Source organism: Anolis carolinensis, unplaced genomic scaffold, assembly GCF_035594765.1.
Source record: "Anolis carolinensis isolate JA03-04 unplaced genomic scaffold, rAnoCar3.1.pri scaffold_8, whole genome shotgun sequence".
In the NCBI taxonomy this organism is placed as follows: Eukaryota; Metazoa; Chordata; class Lepidosauria; order Squamata; family Dactyloidae; genus Anolis; species Anolis carolinensis.
The window spans coordinates 19433258-19461016 of NW_026943819.1; the positions used below are offsets into that span (position 1 = coordinate 19433258).

The following is a 27759-nucleotide window of genomic DNA, read 5'->3' on the forward strand; positions in this document are numbered from 1 at the left end:
ATTGGCAGTCTGCAAGGACGTTGTCCAGGGGATGCCCGAATGTTTGATGTTTTTACCATCCTTGTGGGAGGCTTCTCTCATGTCCTTGCATGGAGCTGGAGCTGATAGAGGGAGCTCATTCATGCTCTCCCCAGGTTGGATTCAAACCGGCAACCTTCAGGTCAGCAACCCAACCTTCAAGTCATCAGTCCTGCTGGCACAAGGGTTTAATCCACTGCACCACCAGGTACTCCTATTGAAAAGCACAAAATGAGTTTCGAACTGAGAAGGATCTTCAAAAACTAAGTGGTTTTCAATTACTTTCTTGGAGTTAGGAGAAAACTGGTAAAATTAATTGTGCTGGAGCCCCTGGTGGTGCAGCGGGTTAAATCCTTGTGCCGGCAGGACTGATAACTCGATGGTTGGGTTGCTGACCTGAAGGTTGCCAGTTCAAATCCAACCCGGGGAGAGTGCGGATGAGCTCCCTCTATCAGCTCCAGCTCCATGCGGGGACATGAGAGAAGCCTCCCAAAAAGATTGTAAAAAATATCGAAACGTCTGGGCGTCCCCTGGACAACGTCCTTGCAGACGGCCAATACTCTCACACCAGAAGCAACTTGCAGTTTCTCAAGGCACTCCTGACACACACAAAAAATTGTGTTAAGAGAATGGAATTCATTAATGTTTTCATAGCTTTTATCAACCCATAATGTACATAGAAAGAGATGAAAGTTGTTTAGAGGCAACTCAAATGTTCATGTGATGCAGATTCGGAATGCAAAAAGGAACAATCCAAACCTGGATAATGTATTTGGTTCCAGACTCCAGAAGTTCAGGCAACGGTCAGACAATTCATATTAACATGGTGATCTGACTTGCTCCAAAGCTCTCAGTGCCTTGCTGACTATTTTCACCCTCCTCCTTGCTTTTTGCGTATTCTATCACAGTTGACATTTCCATCCTGGGAACGTATTGTCTCTAGAACTGATCACCAGCCACAAGGCAAAACAACAGAGAGCCCCAGAAATGTGCATTCAAATGTCCCGGAGTCACTATATTAAGAATTATCTGAATGCAATGCTGGCAAGCGAGCAGAAAAATTAATCACAGTGTCCCGTTTTAGCATTGCTGGCAGCAACGGGGTCGTGGCAGTTTCACAGAATTGATTAACTACTTATTAAACAAGAGCAGCAGTGACAGAGCTTTAAAAATATCAAATTAGGGCTGGAGGAGCTCCCAGCAAACAAAGAGTACAAAAGACAAATGCACGTTAATGTCTGCTTCAGTCAAAACGTCTATTTCAGTCAAAATTCACAGGAGGTTATCAGAGGAGCAGCATTCAATTTCTGTGCTCTATGAAGTTGCAGTCGGAGCCTGGAGACTTTTCAGACTTGCCAGCAGACTGAAACATAATAATAACAACAACAGCAACCACAACAACAACAACAAATGTTTTAATTTGTATTAATTGTTCTATATTTATATTTATATTACATTTATATTACATGCAATATTACTAATAATATTGCGATATAATTGTATAATATAATATATTGTATGTATATATACTTGTAAACCGCCCTGAGTCCCCTTCGGGGTGAGAAGGGCGGTATATAAATGTCGCAAATAAATAAATAAATAAATAATATTTATTTATTATTTATTTATTACAATATTTATATCCCGCCCTTCTCACCCAACACACATATAAAACCTGTACAATACATTATAAATCAGTTAAAAATTAACTTACATAAAACATTCATAAAACGCATTATAAAATACAGATAGGCGTGTTCAAGTTTAAAAGACTGGTTCTGTCAATTGAGTTCCAGCGTATATGTTTTTGGTTTTATCGCTTAATATGTTGTTTTGTTTATTTGTATTATAATGTGGCATTGAATTTTGCCTTATTTGTAAGCCATTCTGAGTCGTTCTCGGGGTGAGAAGAGTGGGATAGAAATATGGTAAATAAGTAAGTAAACAAATAGACAACAACCCTTATTGCCACTATTCCCAGTAATTGCAATGTATATGGTGATATGGCATTATATCCAGTTCTCCAGATATCCATTACATAATACGTTTTTACCTGGATTCAAGCCATGCAGTCCAGGAGGACAATGTAAACAGTTTTCTCAAGAGTAGGATAATATGACATCACCAGTTTTTCATGCAGAGATGGGGAAGGAAACCTTTAACCTATCAGCCTGATTCAATACCCTAAGTATTTGAACTCAGTCCGTTAAGGGTCAGGTGCAGATTAGAGATGTACAATTTGGCCAAAAGGCATGTAGGGGCCGGGCTGTGGCGCAGGCTGGTAAACAGCTGCTGCAATAAATTACTCTGACCATGAGGTCATGAGTTCGAGGCCAGCCCATGGCGGGGTGAGCACCCGTCAATTAAAAATAAAATATAGCCCCTGCTCGTTGCTGACCTAGCAACCTGAAAGATAGTTGCATCTATCAAGTAGAAAATAAGGTACCACTTATATATATAAAAAAAGTGGGGAGGCAAGTTTAACTAATTTACAGAGTTGGAATGAGGAAGTGAGGAAGTGCCATCAGAGTGGATGATGAAGCAGCTGCTCCCCCCTGTGGCCAGAATCGAACATCCCCTCCGGAGAAGGTTAAATTGCCTCTGCGTCTGTCTGTCTGTTGTCTCTGTCTCGGTTCGATATGTTTATGGGCATTGAATGTTTGCCCTATATGTACATAATGTGATCTGCCCTGAGTCCCCTTCGGGGTGAGAAGGGCGGAATATAAATACTGTAAATAAATAAATAAATAAATTTTTGGGTCTGTTGTCAGCTAACCCCTCATTCTGTTTACCAGGAAGTTACCCGAATGGGGAAGGGTTTTGCCATTTTCTTTCGGCAAAAATTCAGCCCATTGACTACAAAGGGAAAATTTAAAGGCTCAGTCCTCGGTCATTTTAAGACCTATCTGCATGAAACCTAACTCAGTTTTAGACCTCATTTACAACTGCAGGCCTGCCAAGTTTCAAAACAATTCACCAATCTACTAATTTTTTAGAATTATTTTAAGTTTTAACCATAGCATTTTTTTTAAAAAAAAATAAGTCAAACTGCAAGAGAGGGTTCTAGGAATTATAGTAACTGATTGTATCCATTCTCAACCAATCAGAGCATGAACACATCCAGGCTTTTTAATGGCTGAGAAACAAAGAGAGAGAGAAACTTCAACTCCCATCATGCCCTGAGAGGAACTCAGAGACTTTTCATTACCCACCCCGTGCAAGTGCTGCTGGGAAAGTGAGTTCCCAGGGCCCTCTCTGGAGGAAGAGAGAACTTTCCAAGAAAAAATGCATGGAGGCTGTTTCTTCCAGGGAGAGAGAAAAAATGTAGAAGACCCCTGCCTGAGGTATATTGCAGACTTAACTCCTTCCTCTCCAGAACTGATCAAATCAGGCTCCCTTAATCTGTTTTGCCAGGCTTTTCGTCTCCCTCCTTCCCATTCTGTTTTCAGAGATTATATAAAATGGCCCACTGAAAACTACAAACTACAAACTCATGTTCTTCGCAGAGAGCTTCTTCAGTGGCTCCTCCAATCTCAGAGAATTTCTTTCCATGGGAGGTTAGCACCTTCTTTGCTTTCCTTGTACCAACAAACACCTTTTTATCCCAACAGAGTTGGGTTGTACACAGTTTTTATAGGGCAGTAATCTATATTTCAATTGTCTTATGCTTTAAAAAAATGATCTTATAGTTTCTAAAAATAGAATGGTATTTAATGTGACGATAGCTTAATTGTGTTTTATCAGTACAAATCAGTACATATTGGGCTGCTGATCTGCAAGCTGCCAGGTTCGAATCCCACCCAGGGAGAGAGTGAATGAGCTCCCTCTATCAGCTCCAGCTCCATAAGGGTACATGGGAGAAGCCTCCCACAAGGATGGTAAAACATCAAAACATCCGGGTGTCCCCTGGGCAACGTCCTTGCAGACAGCCAGTTCTCTCACTCCAGAAGCGACTTGCAGTTTCTCAAGTCACTCCTGACATGAAAAAACAAATAATTAAAAAAAAGATCATGCTTCTACCTGATTTGCTTTTGCAACTATAAGGCCATTCAACAAATATGCTCATGCCAGGTTTAGCAATCTGACCTTGAAGCAAGTCCTTTGAAAGTACAAGTCCCACTAACTGGTGCCTTGCTCTCTTCAGACTAGGCTTAGATTATCTGGGTTCTATGCAGAATTTTAGTAAACTCATTAAAGAGTGACTCTTGATATATTACTAAGGTAAGGGCTGAACCTTCTTCTTGTTGTGGCAATCTCTGAGCGATTAGACTCAATTTAACCCTCTCTGGGGGAGATTCCACCAAAAATCAGCAGAGTAGCAAAAGCAAAGCTTTCAAATGCAGCAGTTACTTACACGGGGCAAGCAAAGAGAAGCCTTTGACCATTTAGGATTGCAATGGACTGCAGAGTCTTAATAAAAGTTCAAAAGGTATTTATTCAGGTAAAAAGAACTCCATTGTAGATAGAAAGGCTTGGGAGCTGTCTAGTCTACTCTAGACTAGTTTCTAAGGAAAAATAAGAAAGGAAAAATAACAAACATCTAAATAGTTACATCTTGCCAGGAGAGATGGCAGGACGTGTTGTTAGCTTGAAGAACAAAGGGAGAAGAGAGAACCAAAATGGTTCCAACCTCATGGTCCAGTTTATTGTGGCCATAAAAGACATTCTGACCAATGAGAAGTTAGTGTCCCTGGAAATTCACATTTCTACTAACTTCAAAGTAAGGGATGTGACGTAAACAGGATAGAGTGAAACACAGTAAAGCCTGTCTAGGCATGCTTTGGAAACAAGGAAAGGATTCCCTCAATCTAATTCTATCATCTATCTAACTACATTTAGACTTGAGTAGTCCAGGATGATTCCCAACACTTCTGTACTTCAATGATCTCAACCTTTAAGGAGCAGCCCCATACCTACCTACATAAGACCAGCTCTTTATCTTCATAAAAGGGGCCTGAGTTCCATCATTTTGAGTGCAATTGATTGTGACAGAGGGCTATCGCAATGATGAGATCAAATAGTAAGTACTGAACTTGGGTAGGTAGAGTTTCTGGGCAGAGTGTCAAATTTGGCCATTTAAAGAACTATTCACAGAGGATACACTCACTCCAATCCTTTTTCTCCTTTCCCACTTTTGAAGCTATTAATTGGTGCGACCTTGGCCTGCTCCTATTCTCGCCTTTCGTTTTCCCGTGAAGATGAATTAGTTATTTAGGTAGTAATCAGCCTGCCTGGTTTAGCCAAAGTGCAACCATTTCTCTTCAGGCCTATTAAGAGCTGGCAAAACTTTCTGTCTAATGCACATTGCAAATACACAAGCACACTGGGAATGTCAGGCTCCTAAATATTTCGTTATTTGTTAATGAAAACATTCTTCTGGGAGTAGAAGAGGGGGGAGAAAGTGGAGGGGAAAACAAAAAGAGAAAAGGAGGAAGAGGGGAAAATCAATAAGGAACCTGAGTTCCAATTAAAAATGTTTAGGGAGCTGTCTGCTTTTATCACACTCCAGCTTTGACTTACACCACAGAGGTCAATGGGTGGCCACCAGTAGGTGTTGTGAATTGCATGCTGGACTTACACAAAGGCTGCATCAAGCTCCATTGGAGGGAGGGAACCTTTCAAAGGATACTAAAGGCATAGGAGATAACAAGCCATTAGCTACGCCAGGCAAGGCTCCGTTTCCTTATCTGTGTGCTTGCTTCTTGGAGCGCCGGTGGAATAAATGTGCCATGCTGCTCACCTGAGGCTCTTCCGCCTTCGCTGCATCCCTTCCCACACGGCAGATCAGAAAAACTATGGAAACCGGAGGCTAGAGGTGACGGTCACAGCTTTATTTTCCCCACCCACGCATACCTTTGAACAAAAATAGAAGAGGATGGGCCTTGGGACTGCAACACAGAGCTACTCAGAATGGTAGGACTGGGTGTGGGGATTCTAGCCAGCAAAAGAAATCTTTGTCCTGTGAATTGCAATCAATACAACTATAGGCCCATAGTATATTTCTATACCGTGTTTCCCCAAAAATAAGACAGTGTCTTATATTAATTTTTGCTCCCAAAGATGCGCTAGGTCTTATTTTCAGGGGATGTCTTATTTTTCCATGAAAAAGAATTCACATTTATTGTTGAACAAAAACATGAACATTTATTATATATTGTACAGTAGTTGTCATCACAAACCAGCATAACCAGATAAACTGTGAATCCTATCAAGAATTTCTTGCTACTACTAATATTTCCATGTACAACACTCTATGGTACGTACATTTACCAATCCTGGATGCTGTGGTGTTCTGTTTGGCGGGCATGCTTCCAAACAAAAACTTTGCTAGGTCTTACTTTCAGGGGAGGCCTTATATTTAGCAATTCTCTACTAGCAAAATTTATCTAGCAAAATCTACTAGGTCTTATTTTCTGGGGATGTCTTATTTTCGGGGAAACAGGGTAGGTAAAAAAGAAACATTTTGTGTTTTTCTTTAAAAAATCAATGATAATGATTACATCTACCTCAATGTAACAAAAGCATGAGATATAAATATAAATATGGAAGCACTGGAAAGCATGCATATGCACATGCGTCCATGTTCTTCCAAAGTCACCTCAAGGTGACTTTATTTCAGAACACAAATGGTGGGATAAATGAAGCTTTGCTATGTAATAGTTAAGTCTGACCAATGATAATACTGAGAAAAGACCTGAGCATCGTGACCTGGAGGTTGGGCAGGATGAGGAGACTGGAGCTGACATGTGGCCTCCAGGCAGGATGCTCCAGCCAAGCCAGATAAAGAGTGTCTCCTCTTAGCCATTCAATGAAATGACAGCGCTCCAGATGGTTAGACTGGCCTTCTGGCTGAAATTTGTTTTCTATAGCAGCTGATTTTTAAAAGGGAAGAAAGGGCAGGGTTAAAGAGTAGCAGAGAAGGGTGTGCTGGAATCAAAAGCCGCAGCAAAGGCCTGCAGTACTGATTTGAAGAGAGTCCCAGAGAATAATTTCTCACCAAGAGTTCCCAGATAACTGGGGTGGAAAAAGTCACTTCTGGAGATTACATGGTTTGGGGTTCCCTTTCCACTATATGCTGCCTTTACATTTCTAAAACAATTCCATTTGGATGAGAGTTATTTCATTCCTGATCTTTTTAATGACAAAGAACCTCAAAAAACATCAGATGAATATGTAACCTTGTCTGATGAGAACTTCTCCAGCACAGAATCATAGAAAAATCCGCTAGAATCCGCTGGAATCCAGCTGGTGACTTATGTGATATACATATGTATATACATATGTATATGTGATATACATATGTGCATGTCAGTTTCAAACTTTGTGCAAAGAGCTATTCACTAGCTGATCACACAATATGTATATACCCCCCCCCCCCCAAGGAAACATTGTTTTTGGAGGCTATGTGCGCAAGTGTTTAATGAATGAATTCAGTTAACATTGACATGGATTGGATTAAGGCTCTTGCACAATGTCTGATGGATGATTGGCATATATATTTGGTGTTGCACTGTGTTATATCTTTTATATACAGTAGAGTCTCACTTATCCAACATAAATGGGCCGGCAGAATGTTGGATAAGCGAATATGTTGGATAATAAGGAGGCATTAAGGAAAAGCCTATTAAACATCAAATTAGGTTATGATTTTACAAATGAAGCACCAAAACATCATGTTAGACAACAAATTTGGTAGAAAAAGTAGTTCAATACGCAGTAATGCTATGTAGTAATTGCTGTATTTATGAATTTAGCACCAAAATCTCACGATATATTGAACACATTGACTACAAAAATGCGTTGGATAATCCAGAACGTTGGATAAGTGAGTGTTGGATAAGTGAGACTCTACTGTATTGTAATTTATTATGTTATTTTAACTATTTTAACTGCTTTATTATTTTATTGTACTATGGTATACTGGTAGTGATCCTGCCAGTTGTGTAAGCCACCCTGAGTCCCCTTGGAGAGAAGGGCAGGGTAGAAATATTGGAAATTTAAAAAATTAAAAATAAATAATATGGGCTCTGTTGGGAGAGGGACCTGATGCAGTAGGAATGAGCAGATATCCTCTAGGTGTTTTGGGCTCTAACCACCATTCGTTCTGGTCTGGGATCTTAGTGATAAATAGTATCTCTCCATCTTAGGCCCCATCTACAGTAACCATTGAATGCAGTTTCAAACCAGTACTGAATAATGTGTTTTTGCTGTGCATGATAACCATGTATAAATATGTGAGGGGAAGTCATAGGGAGATGGAGTAAGCTTTTTTTCTGCTGCCCTGGAGACTAGGACGTGGAACAATGGCTTCAAACTACAGGAAAGGAGATTCCACCTGAACATCAGGAAGAACTTCCTCACTGTGAGACCTGTTCAGCAGTGGAACTCTCTGCCTCTGAGTGTGGTGAAGGCTTCTTCTTTGGAGGCTTTTAAGCAGAGGCTGGATGGCCATCTTTCAGGGGTGTTTTGAATGTGATTTCCTGCTTCTTGGTAGGGGGTTAGACTGGATGGCTGATGAGGTCTCTTCCAACTCTATGATTCTATGATTCTTTGAAATAATGGCATAGCAAATCCTAGAACTAGTTTCTGGACTTTTCATTGGCTTGCCCTCCACTTTGAAACTTCTACCCCAGAGAGTCTACAATGGCTGCCTCTTTGCTGTCCTTGTATGAGCAGGTGAAAACTTTTTTTAAATTCAGACTTACAGAATCAAGTTATATGTGTTGTATTAATTGTATATGGCATTGTTTATGATTCAATTCAGTTTTAATGTTTTCAGTTGTTATTTTTGTAATACATTTGCTACCTTGGAGAAAGGTGAGATAAATAAAGATAACGATGATAACAGGCATGTCCTTCAAAGAGAGTTCAACTGGTCAGCAAAAGCTGTTTGGTCATTCTGGACAATGGAGAGCATTCATATAGATAGATAGATAGATAGATAGATAGATAGATAGATAGATAGATAGATAGATAGATAGATAGATAGAGATAGATGGATAGATAGAGAGAGAGAGAGTTGTGTGTGTGTGTGTGTGTGTGTGTGTGTGTGTGTGTGTGTGTAGCTCAAAGCACTTTTAAAACGGAACTAAACAATTGCTTTCTCTCAGCTCTCCAATTTAGTGGCTGCCCTGTCAATGGGTTGATGAATCTACTCCCAAGTTTTAAACAAAACTTTAAAGAATCTGTCCATGGTGCTGAACTTTCCCTCAAAATAGATTTGGAACCTCTGCATAGATTCTTCATATTTCAGACTAAAAAAGAAAGTGGGCTCACTGCTACACTTCTTGGTTTGGGAGAAAGGTTAGACCAGGGGTCCCCAAACTAAGGCCCAAGGGCCAGATGCGGCCCTCCAAGGTCATTTACCCGGCCCCTGTCCTAAACTTTAGATTTAGGGTTGACCTAAGTCTACCTGGTCTTTGGAGGTCTCTTTGCTTAGCTACAGCCCTATGAGCCCTAGATGGCTTTTGGAGGTCACTTTCCTTACCTATGGTCATATCAGACCATCTAGATGGCCTTTGAGGGTCCCTTTCCTTACCTATGGTCTTATGAAACCATCTAGATGGCCTTTGAGGGTCCCTTTCCTTGCTGATGGTCTTACGAGACCATCTAGATGGTCTTTGGAGGTCTCTTTGCTTACCTATGGTCTTGAGATCATCTCGATCAGGGGTCCCCAAACTGTGTCCCTCAAAGGTCATTGACCTGGCTTCTGTCCAAAACTTTAGACTTAGGGTTGACCTAAGTCTGAAATAACTTGAAGGCACACAACAACAACAATCCTAATTTTGGACTATTTCATAGTCTGGCGCCCCAACAGTCTGAGGAACTGTGAATCGGCCCTCCACTTAAAAAGTTTGAGGACCCCTGGGTTAGACAATAGACATACATAAAATCATCATCATCATCATCATCATCATCATCATCATCATCATCATCACTTCTAATTTCCCCATCCATTCTCCCACCTTGCTGAAATGAATAAGACATGTCTTGTATCACAACAGTTTAATTGACTACAATCTCCTTTGTTGAATGGGACCTGAGAGCGGTGTCAAAAGCTCAATGGCCTTATGAATCTCAGAAAGATCCGCTGAAAGAGCAACGGAACAGCATCACTCCCTTTGAAACAAAGGCTCCGGGGAAGTATGCATTTTGTCCTCCTTTCTGGACTATAAACCCAAGGAAGATCTTTTTGAATAGGCTCCCAAGGCAAAGAGTCTGATCACTTGAACATGATGTCAATTTGAAATAATAATTCTGTTGAATTCCACCCAGTGAAGCTGATACTTGTTGCATTTTGAGCCTGGTTGTTACATCGTAATGCGAAGTCTCTATGTGCCTTGAGGGGTGGGGGAGAGAAGAAATTATTAGCTAAATAAAATAACAAACATTGACACTGGAGGAAAAAGTGTACTCTCTAGGATCCATTATCAGATTAGCAATGGCCTTTAAATGGACAGGAATGCCTGTGGCATTTATCAGTGAATTCACAGCAGTGACACAAAAAAAGTGAAGATAGAGGGTTTTTTTTTAAAAAAAAGCCAAGTCAATTTTCTATTAACAGCAGCAAAAGTTTGAAAAGGAAAAAGAACACCACATACAGTATATAACCAGATTACGGTAGCCTAACTCCTCTGCTCTTGCTATTTTTTCCTCTATGAGAGGAAGCTTTTTGTGTATGCGGTTGCAATGTTAACCAGCCTATCCCAAGGTAAAAGGGGATAAGACTAGCTATAAATTAATTATAAATGGCTTGAAATTAGTACAAAAAGTAGAACACAAATAAAGAAGACATTTTTACAGTGGTACCATGTGGCTTCTATATCAATATGTGTTCAATCCATGTTGGGTTTTAATCCAAAGTTTAAATATCCTATCCAATATTATGTAACTTATTCAGCACCTAGGTGAAATGGAAGTTGCCAGCAACCCCTTTTCCTTTCCCAAATAAGTAAAGTATAACTCTGTTCCATTATATTGCGACTTAAATATGAAAAACTTTGTTCTTGTAGTGTGATTGTAATTACTAGAGTTGCTTTTCAAACATCAAAATTTCATGGAAGTGCTCTAGCATACAGTGTCTTATGCCGCTCAACTCCATGTTATTTATTTTTTAGGACTCATAATGTGGGAGTTATTTCAAATGCAGCCATAATCACTATTACTTTGGAGGGGCCTCAGTAATATATAATCATATTTAAAAGTAGCATCCCAACCTCTAGTGTCTTCTTTCCTCAATATACAAACCCTATATGTTATACTGATTGATGGATTGATTGATTGATTGATGGATTGACTGATGAATAACACTCTTAGTCTACGATGTGCAAGATTCAGTCTGTACTGAATCTTGTGTAATAGATGCTTAAAATGTTATTTTACTTTTTGGTAAAAGACCTGGAATGATTCCTGAAGAATGTCAAGAAAATAATGATTCCTGTTGATGGTGAAGTGATTAGTGGGTCTGCGGGTCTTTCCACACAGCCATATAACCCAGAATATTAAGACAGATAATCCACAATAACTGCCTTGAACTGGGTTATCTGAGTCTATACTGCCATATAATTCACTTCAATGTGGATTTTATACAATAAGTCAAAGTCAACTTGATAGCCATTAACAAAAATAATTCCTACAAATCTGAAATGTTGTATCCATGTATCTCACCAACTCTGGTTCTACAAATAGGGTTCTACTGCTCTTTTTTCTGTAGTGTTTTGTCTCTGTATTTATTCCACTTTTTATTCCCTGGCTTTATCATTTCATCTGTTGTTCTTTATTGTCTGGTTGCAATTACCAGTTGTTTTTAATTGTATTTTATCATTTAATTAGACTTTATTCTAAGCAGTGTTTATCAAGTAAAATAACCATTAAAATACATGAAAAAGCCAACATCAATAGCTATCCCCATCCACAATTTGGAAATATCATTTAAAAGTGTTTTCAAAATTGAAGTCTTTTGTAGCTTTGATTTCCTTAGACTTCCCAGAAAATGTTTTAGGACAGAGGTTGGCAGAGAATTTTAAGCATATAACAATTTTATTGAAAAATATTTTTTAAAGTTTTGCTAAATTTTACCATGCACTGAGAACACATATTTTGGTATTTGCCACTAGACTGCATGTTGAATTAATGTTGAGCAAGCAGGACTAGAGAATTTATGGGCCTCCAAAGGTCCTTGGCTCCAACCCTTATAGTGCCTTCCCACTGGCCTTCTTGGCTGGGGCTTCTGGAAGTCCTAAATAAAAGATTCCCAATCCATTAAATTTAAAAGTAGACAGGAGAAAAGGCTGTGCACAGTGCAAGTGATCTCAGAAGATGCAATCCACCTCCCACGGTTCTGAGTTAGTTGTGTCCAGAATCTGGATGCTGAAATGAAGAACCAGCTGCACACCAACCACAGCTAAATAAATTGATTCCAACACAAAAATAGGCAACTGAAAAAAAACTACATCACTCTATTTTGGAATTAAATCATTAGTTTTATTCTGTTTTTAAATTGAATCTCTCTTGTAGATGAAATCTCCATGTTCCATCTGAATTGATATCTTGTAGAGCAAGCTTGTTTCTGCTGCTGCAAAGACTAAACCACAAGCCAATGGTTTCAAATTGCAGGGAAAAAGTTTCTTCATAAACTTTAGGAAGAATTGTAAGAGTGGTCTGACGGGGATGAACTGTGAGAGGGGGCAGTGGGCTCTCAGATTTTGAAGGTCTTTATATGGCAGTGGTTCTCAACTTGGGGTCCCCAGATATTTTTGGCCTTAAACTCTCAGAAATCCTAACAGCTGGTAAACTGGCCGGAATTTCTGGGAGTTGGAGGCCAAAAACATCTGGTAACCCCCAGGCTGAGAACCACTGTTATATGGCATTTTTCAGGATTTTTTAGTTGTGTATTCCAACATATCAGGGGGTAGGACATAATTACTTGCACTTTATTGATTATTTTAGCCATGAAACTACCTCTCCCATGTGATGTCTTTTGCACTTTGGCCCAGATCTGTTTTTAGCCTCCCGTTTTTAATATTTTATGCAGTATATTGATTTTTATGACTGTTTTACTGATGTTGATGTCTTATTGATGTGAAAAATTGTTTTTACTGTTTTATTGCTGTGATTGTACTTTTATGTCGGGCATGGCCCCATGTAAGCCGCTCCGAGTCCCTCCGGGGAGATGGGGCGGGGTATAAAAATAAAGTTATTATTATTGTTGTTGTTGTTGTTGTCGTTGTTGTTGTTGTTGGACCTTTTGTTCCTTGTGGGTTCTTCCAAAGCCAAGAATCTCTGATTCTCTGACTTTCTGCCTTGCAAACTCTGCCATCTTTGTGACCAGGTGTGTTGTGGAATCTGCATCAGAGTGAGCCAAGGAAGACCGTGTGTTTATCATATGGCATGAGCATTGTATAGAAATGGAACAACTGGCAGTGGCAGCACAGAGGGAGAAAATTAATAGTCATTTAAGAAGAAACAAATGGTCCAAAAAAAGTGTGCCAGGCTGTGTGTCTCTGCCGGCCAGTTCCTCCATTCTCCAGTGCACTATTTGTGCCAGACTCATCCGTGCAAAAAATGCCTTAGGCTGTGTCCATTGGGACTCTCTGTCGTCTTTTTGCCAGTCTGTTGTCACTTGGCATATTTTCACCCCATTATGGAGGCACGTGAGCAGCCTAGCAAAGATGCTGGAGGGCCTTCCTGAAAATGATAATTCCAAACTGGGTGGATTGATTTTGCAAACACACATATGTCTATACATGTTGTTATCTTCAGCCATTAAGTTGTCAAGAGCCCTCTCCTCTGCAGATGTGGCCGCTGCTTCAATAATGCGCCAGCTCTTCTTTTTCCTTTTCTCTTTCTTTCTAAAATTCCATTTGAAAGTAATGAGATATAATCTGTTTAATTCTAGTGTTTGAGGCTCATTTAGCAGCCCACTTTTTAACTCCTCTCCTTCGATTTATTTTTTCATTTGGAAAGGGAAAACTTCATGGCTGCGGTGAAAAGATTCACTAATCACTGGTTCTAATTACAAAGTTGAGCAAATTGCTATTTTTTTTTGTCTTACGAAAAGGAGACTTGTTTTATAATTAAAGATCAAATGGGCAGCTGCAGATTGTCTGCGCTTCATGTAGGTCAGGACCCTGGAGACTGGATGGCATTGGAGATTAGTGACTGGCTGCAGACACTTTCCTTCAGGAGAAAAGGAGGGGACAAGGAGAATATATAGTGTGCCAAATGGCACATGAAAGCTGAGCTGGAGGAGACATGAAAGTCATTCATGCTGATCTACCAAGGGGGTGATGCATGGAGAGGGAGCCCCTGTTTCCTCAGTGGAGAGGAAACCACGGGTGCTCATATCTTATGAGCAGAACAGAACATTCATGTTGTATGTTTATGCTCAGCTCATTGTTATACCTTTATACTCATTTAAATTAATTGTATTTGAATAAAATTATTTGTTTACCTATTGTATACCTTCTACTATCATTATTCTTCAGCAGCATTCTGCTGTGAGCCACCTTAGGGGCATATAAATAAAATGAACAAAAATTCTAGACCCGAACAGCTGGAACCTTCTTCCAGCATAATATCTCCTAGTGCTCACCAGTGCTTCTGTTCACCATCCAGTTTCTGCATTGTCAGGTTACTATGTTGCTATGCCCTTCCCCATTGGTTTGGCACCACCATACATTACATCCTATTTTTTCCATCCCCCATGTCACAAAACAGTACAAGCAGAAATTCTAATTTGCTTCTCAGCTATCTTCTATTCCTATTCTCTCTTCACTGGTGACCAGTTAAACCTGGTGAGTACCAGACTTTAATAGCCATCTTAGGACTTCATTGCATGGAGATGGTGAATCAGCACAGTAGCACAACTGGCCTGCCACCTGTCAATGATGAAGTCATCAGGGCCTATTGACAGGTAAGACCATTAATAGCTCCTCATTACTCCATGGCCCTGGGAATTGCCTCCTTTGGTGAGTACAGTCATTTTTGTGGCAGCATTGGCCATGCTTCCAAATTATTATTTTAATTTTTCACCTGACACTTTAAAATGGATACTAGAGAAAGATTCCCACCAGGCTAAAGGCTGTTTTGCATAGTCATGATGTCACAATTATTGATGCCAGAAGCTATATATATAAAGCCACCTGCTGCCATGATTGTAAGTTGCTAAAATCTGTGTTGTGGAATGGCACAGGGTAGTGGAAGGTGTGAGGTAATATCTTTAGGTGTGAGGCAAGCATCCTTATGCTGTCCCTTATGTGCTCTGCCCTCTTCTCTGAGACCAGCCACAAGCCGGTTGAGTATGAGTCTTAAGTTACTTGTGTGTTCACTTCACTTCACTTCACTTTATTTCTTAATTAGTCGCTCTCCACCAGAGTGCTCCGAGCAACTTACAATTTAAAATATCATTCCACAATATAAAAACATTCAACATAAAAACATTTAACAGTGACTATTTGGCAAATTAGATCTGATTTACTTAAATGCACAACCAAACAGCCAAGTCTTGAGCGCTTTTACAAAAGGTTGCAACTTCGACATTGCTCTAACATATGGAGGCAATGAGTTCCACAGAATTGGAGCATAGGTCGAAAAGGCTCTACGCCTTGTAGATTCCAGGTGTACCTCCCTAGGGCCCAGTACGTATAGGAGATTTTCCTGAGAGGATCGAGGTGACTATTGATGGAAAAAAGGAATGAGGCGGTCCCTAAGATATAATGGTCCTTGGCCATTTCGAGCTTTAAATGTCAGGATCAGTATCTTGTAAGAGATCCGATGTTCTATTGGTAGCCAATGCAGTTGTTTCAGAATTGGTGTAATAGATGATCCCGCTAGTAGCCTGGCCACCGCATTTTGGGCCATTCGGATCTTCTGGGTTTTTGTCTTTGGAAGGCCGGCGTATAAGACGTTACAATAATCCAACCTAGTGGTGACTGTTGCATGGATTACCATTGCCAATGCTTCTGTCAAAAGGTAGGATGCCAATTTCCTTGCCTGGCAAAGATGAAAAAAGGCCTACTTACTTATGGCAGTGATCTGGGCCTCCATCGTCAGTGATGAGTCCGACACAACCCCAAGGCTTTTAGCAATAGCAGACGGAACCAGAACTTCCCCATCAAAATCAGGCAGTGACTGGATTAACTCTGGTGGCTGGCCGGGCCAGAGTATCTCAATCTTTGCGGCATGCACTTTTAGTCTACTCGCTCGCAGCCAACTCATCACTGCTTCCAAACACAACTTAAAGTTCTCAGGAATCGTGGTTGTCCCAGGTTCAAGACACAAGAGTAGCTGGGTATGTTATAGTGTGTTATGGATTCCCTGGATGAGAGCCATCTCTGTAGATCAAAGGCTTACAGACTTAAGTTCCTAAATATTGCTGGAATCTATCTCCAGAATTTCTGATCAAATTATTGACATTTCTGGTAGGTGGAGACCAGAAACGTCTAGGCACAATACTACAAAAAGACTCCAACCAGGCTAACGCAAGGCAATAATTACAAAGTTCAATGGTCGATGATTTTTTTTAGTGTATAATATGCCATGTTCCACTGTTAATGCCTGACAAAGTATCTCAGCTAGTTGTCAAAGTGGTGAGTCTGTGAATCTGTGCACATACTCTGAAGTGAACATAACCCTCTCTCCCCGCCCACACAAGCTCACACAATGGGAAAATGGAACTTGGAAGTGAAGCCTCACCAAATAGTATTTTTTTTCTTCACAAATTATGACTAATTTTAGCAAATGTGCTTGCATAAGGTGTCAAATACTTGTCAGTACTGTACTGTTTGTATGCTATTATATAATTGCCTGATCCATTCTTAAGAAACATTTTGTGCATATTGCTGTCTTCAACATGCCATTCACTGCTTTCATGGCCAGTGCTTGTAAAGCCACTGACAATGCTTTTAATTTTTGGCGAGGAAGGTATGATATTAATTTCATAAATAATGACAACAGAGGTAATATAAAGGGAAGAAAGACTTTATAAAGGGGGGGAAAGACAATACCATCATTACATTTTGAGTGTTATAGATGGGATGTTGGCCTGTTAATGGCCTTACTTATTCTTCTGAGCCTCTTCAAACTTCGGGCTTATCCACACTTACAAAAATAAATCTGTTTAGCACCACATTTTCCCAATCCACTGCAGCAACCCATTAACATCACACACATTGTGGTGATATTGCCACAACTGCTCACACATTTCCCTTTGCCAAACTTAGCTTGATGTTAAATGATGGTCAGCAATCTCTAGTCCTTCACATCCTGGTGATGATAAAAAGTAAGCCGAAGAAGCTGACCAGTCCCAGTTTATCCAACTTACTTCTTATCATCAGCATTGCCCTTCTCTTAACCCACTCTATCCTTTCTACATTTTAAAAATGAGGTGACCAGAGTTTATGGAGTAATCCAGATGAAGCCAATTACTTCCCATTGGCTTGCAAGAGCCTGCAGAGTTTCAGGCGGTACTTTCTCGATCCTTACCTGGAGAAGCACATGCTTCACCACAAGTCCTCCCAAGAATTCATCTTGACCCAAGACCACCCACATTGTTCAGTGAAGTCAGGCATGTTAGCTGGAGTGTCCCTGAGAGACAAAACCTACCCATTCTGGAGAAAAGGGCCTAATTTTAAAGGGCCACTACTCGCGAATTAATTTAATGTACTTCATTCCTCCAAATGTCAGTGAAGTTCTAAAATACAGCCAAATAAACCTGGAGACAGGGTTGTATAGGTTTATTACATGCATTGATAGTTTCATAGGGTTCATAAATCACTCCATTTCACATGTGTCAAGGCCCTCTTTCGAGCAGGTAAGTGTTAGTGATTGTGTCCTTGCAAAGGATCAGGTGACCCAATTAAATTTCATATCCCCTTTTCACAGGTGCTATGATTCTGCAATTTCATTTGCTTAGTAAAGTCTGAACGGGAGTTCAGCTATATTCCTTTGCCCCTCTCCTCTCATATAACTCACTCCAAGAACATAAAGTTCCTTTTTCAAAAATGAAAAGCTAAGTGAAAATAATGTTAGTGTATGTGGCTGCATCGAAACTTTTGCAAGAAACCTTGTTCAGCTCCAGATGTGGTGCTGCGATGGATTGTTAGACTTTTAGGGCGCCTCAAGAGAATTTGTTAGTTTCAGCTTTTACAGACTAATGGGGATGTCCCCTGGGCATTCATTAGTGCGAAAATTCTTACCCACCCATCCCCAGCTTTGAGCATCCGTTCAGGGAGGGAGAGAGAAAAACGCAAATGTTACTTTAACTCAGTAGAAGAAAACCTAATTATTTATATAATATTTCTGTCGTTATCCCATAAAAGCCCTTTGTTAAAGACCTGAAATTACATATCATGAAAGAGACTATTGTTTTTTGGGGGATGCTTGTTGATATCTGTGAATGCCACTTTAATATCAGCTGGCTTCCTGAAAGCTAAGATTCATTTGCTGTTTGTGTGTAAAGGCATTGTTTGTTTTGGCATGTTAGGTCATATCGCTTAAGTTTGATTCAATATTGGCTGGGTTCAGGATAAGGGTGAACTACAACTCTCAGATTCCCAGGGCAATCACCTTCAAACCCTACCAGTATTCACAGTTGGCCATGTTGAGTCTGTGTACCAAGTTTGGTCCGGATTTGTTGTAGGCTGTGTTCAGGGCTCTTAGGATGCGGATTAACTACAACTCCCAAAATCAAGGTCAATTCCCCTCAAAACACTGATGTATGTTCAGTTGGTCATGGGAGTTCTCTGGGCTTAGTTTGGTCCTGGTCCATTGTTGGTGGGGATTTTTTTTTTCGTGTCAGGAGCAACCAGAGTTGCTTCTGGACTGAGAGAATTGGTCGTCTGCAAGGACGTTGCCCAGGGGACGCCCGGATGTTTTGATGTTTTGCCATCCTTGTGGGAGGCTTCTCTCATGTCTCCGCATGGAGCTGGAGCTGATAGAGGGAGCTCATCCACGCTCTCCCCGGGTGGGATTCGAACCTGGCAGCTTTCAGGTCAGCAACCCAACCTTCAAGTCACTAGACTTTTATCTCCTAGGCCATCGGAGGCTCCGTCGGTGGGGATCACAATATCTCTTGAGAGAGAAACTGGGACCTTTTTAAAATACCTGAAAAATGGCATGTCTGAGGATTAATCTGGACAGTACCTGCCAGATCATGCCTACTCTGGTTCTTTTTCAAGATCTGGTTTTTAAAACATATCATATCTTGCAATGGGTATTGGTGGCTCAACAGTCAGTGAAGCTGAATTTTAAAGAACGTTTGAATGGTCAAGGGTTAGGTTTCCAAAGCCTGAATGGTTCCTTTAAAGTGTAAACAAAAACCCAGAGCAGATTCATTGCCCCATTGGCAAAATATACATGGCAAATATTGCTGTGGGTTTGATTTTTTGGGAAAGCTATATAAACATAAGTTAGCAGGACAGAGTAGTCTAAATCCATCTTTTAATCCCTCTGAATCAATGAAATATACATAAGTGTTGATTTACCAAGTCCCCACAGATTCAAAAAAACCTATTATATATGAGCCAACATCCCTAAAGCATTTTCTCCCTCTGTATTCTTTTTCTGCTCTTTCCCTGGAACCCAGGCTTTTCTATAAGATGCCAGAAGTTACTTCAAAATTAGAGGACAATCAAGAAGGCTTCTATTCCTCCAGCTTCACGATTCCGCCACCCTCGGCCTCTGTAATTGCAGTGAAAAGGCTGTCATTTTCAGGTCAGTTTTTGATATAAATTAAATCTAACAATTAAAGAGGTCTGAGTCAGGATTGCCATGGCAACAAGGTTTGTTTTTAGCCATCGTCTGGGTCTTCCGCAGTCTTGGCAGACCCTTCTGGCTTTCTCCGCTGCCACTTCCAGCTTTGGCTGGACTATTAAATGGGCCGGAGGGGGCGAGGGAGGGCTCACGCCACAACCCTTTTCTTCGTATCTGAGTAGAAGGTTGGTTCAAGGACAAGCAAGAGGGGAGAAAGGTCTTGAAATCGGTCTGCTGAACAAGTAGGACTCCAATGGGGTTAAAGAAGGTAACTAATGCAAAAAGGATTTTCTCATCTGCGGCAAGATGAGATAGAAAGAATATGCATTTTTTTTTTCTTTCCAGACCAGAGGGGAAAAAAACCAGACTGGGGAAAATACTATCAGGAAAAATGTTGGGCTGCAAGAATGTTGTGCCGTTTTTCTCCAGTATTCAAATGTTGGGGAAGATAACATTTTGATGCACATACACACATTTTGAAAGACATGCACAACAATGTGTTGTCAAAGGTTTTTATGGCTGGAACCACTGGGTTGCTGTGGATTATCCAGCTGTATGGCCATGTTCCAGAAGCATTCTCCCCTGATGTTTCACCCACATCGATGGCAGGCATCCTCAGAGGTTGTGAGGTCTGTTGGAAACTAGGCAAGATCTATAAATCAAATGAAAGGAAAAATATTGGTAGTGAAGGACAAATCTGATGACAGGTTATCCAAATATTGTCCTTTTTCAATTTACAGAAATTAATATTTTGGTAAAAGTAAGGGAGATAACTAATAAACAAGACATGTAATACCATTTTACAACCATCCCATTCTCTGTATACTTGGATGCTATATTAAGATCCCTATTATTATGGATTCTAATTTGATTTTGAAGAAGAATGACCTTTGGTCTCCAAGTAGAGGCAAAGTGACTTTGTGTTCTGCTTCCTTGAGGAGAATCCTCTATTTAGTTATTATCAGAAATTATTATTAATACTTTTATATTAAGAACTTTTTGTAATACACTATTTTTATGATGATATGTTGCTTGACTTTATAAATTATATGTGAGCTATATTATGACTGATTTTTTTTCCATGTCAGGAGCAACCAGAGTTGCTTCTGGAGTGAGAGAATTGGCCGTCTGCAAGGACGTTGCCCTGGGGACGCTTGGATGTTTTGATGTTTTGCCATCCTTGTGGGAGGCTTCTCTCATGTCCCCGCATGGAGCTGGAGCTGACAGAGGGAGCTCATCTGCGCTCTCCCAGGTGGGATTCGAACCTGGCAGCCTTCAGGTCAGCAACCCAACCTTCAAGTCACAAGGCTTTTATCCCCTAGGCCACCGGAGGCTCCTATTATGATTGATTGTATTTATTTATTTGTTTGTTTGTTGTTAACTGCCATCTATTTGACCTGGACTTATAATGACCACATGAAAGTATAGGGTTTTTTTTATCAGAATATTCATGTAGACAAATACATTAGAATATTCACTTTTCATATACAACAGTACCTTATTTGGTACTCTTCTTTTGATGATGTAATTCCTTTCAACGTTTGATTGATTGATGATTGATTGACTGACTCATTTTAAGATAACCCTCCTGTTAGAACTAGATAGAGGGAGCATGCCCTAATTTGATCTACTGTATACTCTCATCAGCTTTCAGTATCATTGACTATGTTGAGTTGCCTTGTCAAGCGGTGGATGATATATTGCCTTTCAGCACTGCGTTTTCTTTCTGCATTATCACACCCTTCTAATTGTGAACTCAGTGAGTGAGTGCTATTGAAAATGTTCCAGTGAGAACAAGACTTCTGGGAAACAAGGAGGAAATATTACCATACTTGAGGAAAGTCAGAAATATATTTGCAGAATATATAATACATAATATTTCTTAAGGAGGCCTTGTTTAATAAGCCTGTTCAGCATACAAAGTCAGAAGGAAGAAGAATGGATGAGGCTATGGCTGGAAAGTTGGAATTCTGATTTGTTTTGTTAATGTCCTGCACCTTATCTATAATGTGGACTTCTAAAGAAGAGCCTTTCCTTTTTAAGGTGAAAATACAGGCTGGCATTCTGGTAGGGGCACATGCACACATAAGTTAACCCTATGCCTGTAGCTGTCTATGTTAAAGCACTGAAGATATTGATATTCCTTTCTTCCCTTTAAGGCAGAGGTATCAATCTTGTGGCGGTTCAGATGTTTGGGCCTTTAACTCCCAGAAGCTCTGGCCAGCTTGTCCAGTGGTTGGAAATTCTGGAAGCTGAAGTCCAAAACACCTGGAGTGTAACACCCCTAAGCAGCGTGAACACTGGAAACCAACACGGAGGCCAATAAACAATCTCTTTATTAAAGCAATAAAAGTTCTAAACAAAAATAAGCAGAGTATATAGTTCAGCAGTTGACCTTTTAGAGAAGATCAAAATTAGTCCAATAAAATGAAGTTATATGTCCAATATTAGAGTCCAAAGTCTATAATCCAAATAACCGAAACACACTCAAACTCTTTGGAAGTTTGAGTGGGGAAAGAGCAAGGTTTCACAGGGAGAATCTTGAAGTAAAGTCCAGAATAAGGATTCAAGGCTAGGCAAGGTATTTCGTGGTGGATCTGAAACGCAGTCCAAACTTGGCAAGGAGTGGAGTGCAACTCCCGGTCTACTCGAGAGTAAGAGCACCGGAGGGCCACTTGGAAGCTCAGGAACAAGAGACGATGTTCTTCTATGAATAGTCACCTTGACACTGCGATAGGGAAAGCTCAGTGCAGAACTTTTATGGAAGTTCAAGAGCTCCCCACCAAGCAGGTGTTTAACTTCCCAAATCTTCCCAGAGAACAGAGCTGTTTCAACATCGTACCAGATGCCTGCCTCCCCGAAACTTCCCAAGGGAAAAGATTTAATCACAGTCGCCTCTCTCCGCTAATTTCGTGCTTCTCCTTAAAAACTGCTTTTGGGAGCGATGTGTTTTGAGAAAAGTCTTCCTATCAAACAACAAGCTTTCCGGAAAAACAGGCTCTGTTTCAAGAGCGTCTCTAATTGGCTCTGGCACGAAAATGTCAACAGGAGACATCTGGAATGGAACAGAATCTTGCTGAGGTGGAAAAAAGCCCAAATCCTCTTCAGTTTGATCTATGATGGCTGCAGGGTCATGGGCCAAAGGTTCCTGAGATATCACATGGTGGGCCTCAAATTTGACACCACTTCTCTAAAGCATCCAAAGACCCTCCCCAGACCTACTACTGAGCCATAGAGGAGAATGGAAGAGTTCCATAAGCATCTGGCCATGTATCTGAAGCCAAGTGCAAAATGATTACTTCATTCATTGGGACCTGCAGAGGACCACAGTGAACCTCAGCAGATAAAAGGATTACTTCTGTTATCCTCTTCAGGCAGAAACTTTTGAGAGGAGATGCACAAGAAAAAGGTTAAGTCTGTGGATTGGTAGATGGCTCGATGTGGCATACTTCTATGAGGAACAACTAAGGATTGAATCCCCAGCATGAAATTCGTAGAGATACGCCAAATGTATTTAATTCTCATTCCTTTCTAGAATTGGCCCCATAAAGGTCCGCTCATCTCCAAGTCATCCTACCACTGGGGGAAATGATGAAAAGACTGCCAAGAAGCATCATAGAAATGAATTCCATATGTTGACTGGCAATGTTAATGCATAATCAATTTCACAGGGATTCTCCCAAGTTTTGACTACATCATAGCAATTAGTTCTGATGCTCAAAATAGATTGAGTAGAGTTGATGACATTTCTGGGTCAGTTCCAACAACATGAGTTCATTTCAATAATGTTAAAGCACTTATGTAGGTTTGTTGATTTTTTAGAGCAGAGGGAAGAATCTGCAGCAAAATCTATATCTGCGAGGTAAGATGTGATGTGATGTTTAACAAAGAACCAGAACCTAAAAGCAATCAGGATTGACCCATTTATGGGACAGACTTTTTGGAAATTTTGCTTTAGCAAAACTTTAGTGGATATTGGAAATACAAATTATTGTCATTGTTGTTGTTCTTATTAGTAATATGCTGCCTTTCCCCTAAAACTAGAACTCCATTAAAATGAGTAAAAATGATAAAAACATACAAAAAATAACAATATAATTTAACTATTATCAATGTTTAAGCATTAAAAGACAGACTTAGAAATCATAACAAGCAGCTTAAGTACAGTACAGTATAATTAGAACAGTGAAAGTTTTCTTGAAAACTCTTCCCTTAAAGATCTTCAATTCCACGAGCATGTAAGAATGTTTAAAAAGTCCCTTTGACATACTTCTAAAAGAGTTTTGTTATAAGACTGTATACTGTGCTGCTGAAGGCAATGTTAGCTGCAACCTGTTCTCCTTTGGTTCCCTAATAAATGATTCCAGCACACTTTACCTGTCTGAACATATCTCCCTCGTATTTGGACCTGCACTGATATAGGATTTTGACTGTACCATAAATTCCCCAAAAATAGCACATGTGTATTTGAAAATGTGTGCATTTCCCCCAATGTGCACATTTTCTATCTGCTTTAAATTTATTGTGTACACATTTTGTAAACATTTCCCTTAATGTAACACCTCTCTTAATATAGTTTTCCTTAATTTTCACTACATTGTGCACCCTTTGCCTTAATTCAAGAATAAATTAAGGAAACTAATCAGAGTTGTGAAGCAGACTGCATCATATCAAAACACACAAGTTTCGGTGCAAAGGTGTTAACACTTTCAGTAGGTGTGAATATGGTAAGTAAACAAAATATATTTGTTCTATTTATCACATCTAGCTGATCTTTTAATGGAAATGATTACTGATGGTGGTGGTGGTGGGGTTTAGGATGTCTCTTTGTACCAGAAGTAGGTGATTTTCCCTCCCTCTTTCATATTGTCCAATCATGGTGCTAAATTCTAATTTTAAGAGCCAGTGTGTTGTAGTGGTTTGAATGCTGATATTGGGACACAAGGATTCTTATCCCTATTTGGCCATGAAAACTCAATGGGTGGACTTGGTCAAATCACACTCAGCTTCAGAGGAAGGCAAGGGAAAGTCTCCTCTGCATAGAAGACCTCGTGATAGGGTGGTCTTAATTCAGAAACTGCACACTCCAAGATTCCATAAGCTATTGCCATGACTATTTAAGTAGAATATGGAGCAGCAATACTGTAGTGTGAAAGGGCCCAAACATTGTTGGAATGCAAATTTCAGCATCCCTAACCCTTTACTAAGATGTCTAAGGCTCATGGGAGGTACAGTCCAGGACCATCTGTGTGGCTTGACTTTTTCCATCCCTGTGATACTGCAGTGAACACAAAAGCAGAGTGCAGGTGTAACCACTAGGCTTGAGTGATCCACGAAAAATTTGATTCTAAACTCGTTTCAAAAGTAGAGGGGGGTGGCGATTCGTTTCTGAAGTCATTTCCGAATTTTGCCCCATTTTTTTTTGAAATTAACGAAAATTCGTTATTATCAAAATTAATTCGTTAATGGCGGACGCGCATGCGCAGTCGCCCAAAAACAGCCCAAGGGGGGGGAGTTAGGGGGCTCTCCTGCACTCATTTTTTCAGCTATACTGATCAAATTTGGTACAGTGGGAGAACACAATCCACCCTGCTTGTTCGCTAAATTGCAGAGCGTTTGCCCTTTCCTAAGATTTATTGCGCAATTTTATAGTTCATATAAAAAAACTTTATTTACCAATTGCAAAAAATCTGTTCCTGCTTTTGAATTGTTATTTCCTGTTCAATAGGGGTTCCATCACTGTGAAAGTCCTTCTTCTACTTGTGTAACATTGTTTCAGTGCCCGTAAATCTGTCAAAATGTTAGGGCATTGGGGGCCATTGGCCAAAAGACACATTTTGCTGCCTGCCACAATGCGCTTGAGCAGCCTAGAAGGAAAGGAGGCAAAATCAGGCTCCCTTATTTCCCAAAAAGGAGGTGTAGTTCTACAAAGGACGATGGGACGTGCAACCCTTTTGCCAAACTTGGCTTTTGATTCACAGCGGCCCTGGCACAGACAAAAAGCCCTGCTTGAGCAGCCTAGAAGGAAAGGAGGCAAAATCAGGTTCCCTTATTTCCCAAAAAGGAGGTGTAGTTCTACAAAGGACGATGGGACGTGCTACCCTTTTGCCAAACTTGTCTTTTGATTCAAAGCGGCCCTGGCACAGACAAAAAGCCCTGCTTGAGCAGCCTAGAAGGAAAGGAGGCAAAATCAGGCTCCCTTATTTCACAAAACCCTTTTGCCAGACTTTGCTATTAGCGTTGAAAAAAGAAAAGTATCCTAATCTAAATGAAAGCCCACCCCGCCCGCAACAGGCAAAATGGCGCAGCAGAAAAATTGCAGGCCGGGTGGGAAAATGGCAAACGCCAATCTTGTGAGGAAAAAAGCCCACAGGCCCTTTGGAAAAAAAAACACCCAACAGTTTCCAACCCCACCCCACCCCACCTCACCCACCCAACCTTTTCTCCCGGTCTTCAAATCTGTAGCCTAGCTCTAGCTCAGCCAAGGAAGCTGTGACGCAGCAATCTTGCCTGCCTGTGCCTGGAATCTCGCTCCCAACCCACCCTCTCTCTGCAGATCCCGAAATGAGCCACGAGGCTCCCGTGCACCGTCTTTTCATTCAGGACGTACTACCAGCCCCTCCCCCGGGTTAAACGTGCTCTCTGATTGGCCACAAGGTGCAAACAACACGCTAGGTTGCCCCAGTGCACTTAAACAAGTTTGGGTGATTTGCAAAAGCTTTTTTTCCCAACGAAAAAAAACGACGACATAAGAAAAAACGGCCTGTCGCGGTTCGAAACCGCGATATCCAGACGTGTGGACAATCAAGGTCGTATATTGCTTCAAAAGTAACGAAAGTAACGAATTAATAACGGGTAACGGGGAAATCGAATTATTTGAGCAAGCCTAGTAACCACTATTATAAATTCCATCAGTGTAGAGCAGTGGTTCGAAAGTGAGGAAGAAACATTAACAACCTTAGATATGCAGATGATACCACTCTGATGGCCGAAAGTGAGGAGGAGCTGAGGAGCCTTATCACTAAGGTGAAAGAAGAAAGTGCAAAAGCTGGGCTGCAGTTAAACATCAAGAAAACCAAGATCATGGCAACCAGACCGATTGACAACTGGCAAATAGAGGGAGAAAACGTGGAGGCAGTGACAGACTTTATATTTCTAGGTGCAAAGATCACTGCAGATGCAGACTGCAGCCAGGAAATCAGAAGACGTTTACTTCTTGGGAGGAGAGCAATGGCCAATCTCGATAAAATACTGAAAAGCAGAGACATCACACTGGCAACGAAGGTCCGCATAGTGAAAGCAATGGTATTCCCCATAGGAACCTATGGATGCGAGAGCTGGACCATAAGGAAGGCTAAGCAAAGGAAGATAGACCCTTTTGAACTTTGGTGCTGGAGGAAAATCCTGAGAGTGCCTTGGACCGCAAGAAGATCCAACCAGTCCATCCTCCAGGAAATAATGCCCAATGGCTGCTCACTGGAGGGAAGGATATTAGAGGCAAAGTTGAAGTATTTTGGCCACATCATGAGGAGACAAGAAAGCTTGAAGAAGATCGCAATGCTGGGGAAAATGGAAGGAAAAAGGAAGAGAGGGTGAGATGGATGGTGGTATCCTTGAAGTGACTGGCTTGACCTTGAAGGAATTGGGGGCGGCAACGGCCGACATGGAGCTCTGGCGTGGACTGGTCCATGAGGTCACGAAGAGTCGGAAACGACTGAACGAGTGAAACGACGACGAGAGCTGTGCTTCTCAATTTGTGGGTCCCCAGATGTTTTGGCCTTCAGCTCCCAGAAATCCTAACAGCTGGTAAACTGGCTGGGATGTCTGGGAGTTGAAGGCCAAAATACCTGTGAGCCCACAAGTTGAGAACCACTGGTGTAGATCAATCAGAAACGTTAATATTAGATTTGATAATCAATAGGACCCAACATGACAGTTCTGAGTTCTTTATGGAAGGTCTCTGCCTTCATTCTCTGTCCCATTCATGTC

At 40.8% G+C, this 27759-nt stretch overlaps 1 long non-coding RNA gene across 4 annotated transcripts in view; it reads left to right on the forward strand.

Annotated features, from left to right (window-relative positions):
• LOC134293414 (uncharacterized) overlaps positions 1-27759 on the forward strand; it is a 478005-nt gene that overhangs the window by 353197 nt on the left and 97049 nt on the right. For all 4 annotated transcript variants that reach the window (XR_010000388.1, XR_010000387.1, XR_010000385.1 and 1 more), the window contains one exon: positions 19604-19731. This is a non-coding gene — a long non-coding RNA (uncharacterized LOC134293414). The remainder of the gene's footprint in view (positions 1-19603; positions 19732-27759) is intronic.